Below are 4,563 nucleotides of genomic sequence, written 5' to 3' on the forward strand. Positions count from 1 at the left end.
TTTTTCATCTATGAACTATGGTGTCCTCACCCTTACAAGGCTGCCTCAGTAAATGTCAAGCTGAAGGGACAAAATGAAGATGAACAAAGCCATGTCATCTGTCCTGGTATTATATAGCAGTAGTTAAAAACAGAGGTGCTTTCCCTTCTTTCTTCCCCTATGCCATTAAGCATGTATACATGCCTGTAAGGTTCCTCTGAGGCTTTCAAGGATGAACAGACACAGCTCTCTCAGCCTCAGCTGACATGACAGATGCTGCATTCCCTTAATTATCTCAGTGGTTGTTAACCGTACTTACATTATGTCCATGTCCTCCTTCTACTGAGAAACCTAGAACTGGGCACAGCTCTTCAGATGTGGACAGGGGACCTCCTCCCTCAAGCTGCTGTCAATGCTCTTTATGAGGGTCACCAGGATGCCACTAGTCTTCTTTGCCAAAAAGGCATGAACAGCATTAAAGTCATATGACAGCTCTCTAAAGTGACACATGGTCATTCCTGATACCTTTCAAGCCTTTATACTTCCTTAGTAAAGCCCAAGCAGGCATACAAGTTGATCTCTGCTAGCAACTACAAAACTCACATGGCAGCACAGAATGCTGGACACTTTGTACTGGAGGAGGAGATCGCTGGAGCTGAGCAGTGTGTGAAGTAGCACTCCTGGGACTCAGCTTGGAACATCCAAAATTACAATAAACAATTTTTTAACTTTAAGGCAACATTCTGCCAATAGTCAAACAAGAAGGCTGATTTTCTACTAGTGTGGAGGGATGAAGTTAGGAAAGCCAAAACCAACCTAGAAATGAGTCTGGTAAAGTGCAACAAGAATGGCATCTACAAGCACATTAGCAGCAAAAGGAAAGTTAGTGAAAACGTGGACCTGTTGCTGGATGGGGCAGGAGACTCGGTGACAAAGGACACGGAAAATACCAAGGTATTCAATGCCTTCTTCACCTCATTTGTTATTGGTAAGGCTGGCCTTCAGCCCTGAGAACAGAGGAGCAAGGAAGATTTACCCTCAATTGAAGAGAATTAGGTTACGGAACATTAAATAGCTCAGATATAGCCAAGTCCGTGGGACTGATGGGATTTATCAGTGCTGGAAGAGAAAGTTGTCTTCATTGCAAGGCCATTCTTAGTTACTTTTAAAAGGCCATGGCAATTTCAAAAGGCTCCTGAAGACTGAAGAGAGCAAATGTCACTCCCATCTTCAAGAACGGCAAGAAGGAAAATCCAGACAACTCTAGGTCTTTCAGTCTCACTTTGATACATGGGAGGGTCATGGAACAACTTATCCTGGCCACCATTTCCAGGCATATGAAGGACAAGGCAAAAAGCAGGAGTCAACAAAGGAAAAATGCTTAACTAATCTAATAGCTTTTATACAGTGAAATCACTGGATGGAGGGATCAGGGAAGAGGAGCTGACACTGTTCCCAAAACAATCTTGCAGACAAACTGATGAAGTATTGGCTTGACAACTGAACGACTGGGCCCAAAGGACTGTCATCACCAACATGAAGACCAGCTGAAGGCCACTCATTAGTGAGGAATCCCACAGGTTGATACTGGGGCCAATATAGTTTAACCAGGGTGACAGGACAGAGTGCACCCACAGCCAATTTGCAGATGATGTGACACTGGGAGGAGTGTCTGATAGAAGAGATGGTCATGTTGCCATTCTAAGGCACTGCAGCAGACTGGAGAAGTGGGCAGATGGGAATCTTGTGAAGTTCAACTGAAGGAAATATAATGTGCTTAATGTGCTGCATCTGGGGAAGAATAACCCCAACCACCATGAACCCCTTGAGGCTCACCAACTGGAAAGCAGTTCTGCAGAGAAGGACCAGAGGAGGGGTGGGTAGGGCATCCTGGTGGACACCAACTTGACCAGGAGCCAGCAACACAATCTCATGATAAAGAAGGCTACCAGCATCCTGGGCTCCGCATTAGGCCGGGAGTTCTCAGTGGTAGCTGCTCTTTCCCCTCTACTCAGCACTACTGAGTCCATATCTGGAGTACTGTGTCCAGTTCTGGGGTCCCCAGTGTGAGAGAGACATAAACTTACTGATCTAGAAAAGAGACAAAGGATGATTAAGGGACTGGAGCTTCTGTCACGTGAGGAGACACTAAGAGACCCTGAAGAAGCTGCTGGAAAACAGTTTGGCAGAGAAGGACACGGGGTCCTGGTGGATTGCAAGTTGACCATAAGCCAGCAATGCACCTTTGCAGAAAGGTGTCCAACAGCATGTTGGGCTGCATTAGGAAGTGCATTGCCTGCAGATGGAATGTAGTGATTCTTCCCCTCTACTCAGCCCTGGTGAGAAATATATGGAGTGCCAAGCTTATTGCTGTGCTCCTTGATAGGAGATACAGAGTTAATGCAGCAAGTTCAGTCAAGAGCAAAAAACATGATTAAAGGACTGAAGCATGTCTCATAGCTAAAGAGGCTGGGACAGTTGGGACTGTTTAGCCTGGAGAAAAGAAGCTTGATCAGTGATTGCAAAGATGAAACCAGACTTATCTCAGTGGTGTACAAAGCACAGCACAGGAAACTCCAGTTGAATATAAACTTCTTTACTGTGATAGAAGTTGAGCAAGATACTCAGATGATCCCAAGAGGTACCTTCCAACCCTGTCTGCTCTACAGTTCTGCTGAGACATCATTAACAGTGCTATAGCACCACAACAACTGTAGCATTTCTGCTCTGTACTTGGGAATGTACTAGCATATGATCCTGGTGAAACATTACCTGCTTCTAAGCACATGGAAACAACTAAACAACAGTTTTCAAGGAGATAAAATCTTCTCTGTTGTGGCAAAATGCAACTGGGCATTGCAGCGGACTGCCTGCAAACCAGTCAGCTGTTTCCATGAACTGCTGATATGCTGAAACAGGTCCAGAATGCATGGATGAGGCTGGAAATGTGAGCATTGGGCTACATTTGAAAGGACTGAGACTACCTGAGTAATTTCAGGGTTTCATCTGCCTTCTTTTCCTGGGAAGAGGCATTATATGAGCCTAGACTAAGAATGAAAAGGAGATCCCTGGAGCTAATCAACTGTGTATTATGGTCCAGGCATCCTGGTGGATTAGTTTGCAGTACTCTGCAATGTGTGTTTTGCGGTCAGTAATGCTGATGCACTGAAACTCTTCAGGATGCAGAAAATGAGATACTGACAGACCACAGTTAATGAAGAATCCTGTATATGAAGCAGACTCAGACAAGTCTTTCTACTTTTGATACAGGACAATTTCTCACGGTCTTCACAGGGGATCAGTTCTTGGCCCTGCACTGCTCTGTAACTCTCTTCAAGTAATGGGCAAGAGCACAGTTGAGTCACGGTGATTTCAGGCGCTCTGTAAGATCCTGGGTGCAGGGTCCACACTTGTCACAAAAGCCTGGGGAAGCCTACCCATAGACACTAAAAGCAGCTGTGGGGATACTGATAGGAGGCTGTAGGGCCAGTTTCTGTGTGCAACACTGATACCAACAGTACTGGAATGTTGAGTGACACTCTGGCAATTACACAGGAAATGGATATTGCTAAACTAGAGCAAGAGGAAAGCAAAAGCTCATGTGAGTAACAGGAAGACAAGGAGACAAGTGGGAAGAAGCAAAGGGAAATGGGGCTGTAAAGTGACTGGGTGGGAGCCATTCAGTCTTTATAGGCAAAGGATAGAAGATATTATTCTGTTCATTATTACCTGACAAACAGGTGCAACAAGACAGAATAGCTGGGGGATAAGTAGCATTGAGATTAGAAGTAACATGCAGACATCTGCCAGTGAGGTAATTAACCACTGGAGTAAATTACTGGGGCTGTGGTAGATGCTCCTTCTAGGCAATATTTAAATTTTCTTGAAATGAAATCCTGATTTTGCACAGCAGACATTATGGGTGTAACCAGACATTATTAATGAAAGCCCTGTACACAGCAATATTAAGGTGTTGCAGCAGACAATAATCACAGCAGTTCAGTCTGCATTTAGTATAACAACACGGCAAGGACTTAACAGCTTCAGGTCTTGGGTTTCCACTGTTCCTTGCTCCTCAGTTTTATTCTTTGTCATAGTTAGATCCATTTGGTCCTGTAAAGACTGAGGACTCTATGTGAAAGAAATGCTCTTTAGCTGCTCTGGCTGCTCTCTCACTTAAAAAGAGCAAGTTGTCTGCAGACTGGGGTCCCTCAGGGCAGTGAAGCACTGAGTGGCCAGTGGTCCTTGGGGATACTTGTATTTTACCACGCTGACAACAGAGCTCCTTCTCCAGCAGGGAAGGTGAAGGTCTATCTCAGCACTGGGAAACAAGGTGAGTCACTGGGTCCACCCTATTCTACAAAAGGCAGTGCAAAAAGAATTTATTCATTTCAACACCATAAATCCATTCTTGCTAAACAAAAGTGCCCATGCTCTATGCTTGCAACAGCATTGGGACAGCTGTATAGAGGTGCTCCTGTACTGGCCTTTTCCCCATGCCTGACCCTACACAACTTCAAGGCAATGGGGAGGAAAGGCAGCTGTTAGCTGCCTACACACTACACTGCTGCACTCCAACTGCCT

At 45.1% G+C, this 4,563-nt stretch overlaps 1 protein-coding gene across 1 annotated transcript in view; it reads right to left on the reverse strand.

Moving 5' to 3' along the window:
- The window catches only part of MFSD7 (major facilitator superfamily domain containing 7), a gene marked incomplete at its 5' end in the record, with an annotated part of 14,351 nt that overhangs the window by 7,702 nt on the left and 2,086 nt on the right, over positions 1-4,563 (reverse strand). The window lies entirely within an intron of this gene.

The sequence above is a fragment of the Acanthisitta chloris genome, unplaced genomic scaffold, assembly GCF_000695815.1.
Source record: "Acanthisitta chloris isolate BGI_N310 unplaced genomic scaffold, ASM69581v1 scaffold25659, whole genome shotgun sequence".
In the NCBI taxonomy this organism is placed as follows: Eukaryota; Metazoa; Chordata; class Aves; order Passeriformes; family Acanthisittidae; genus Acanthisitta; species Acanthisitta chloris.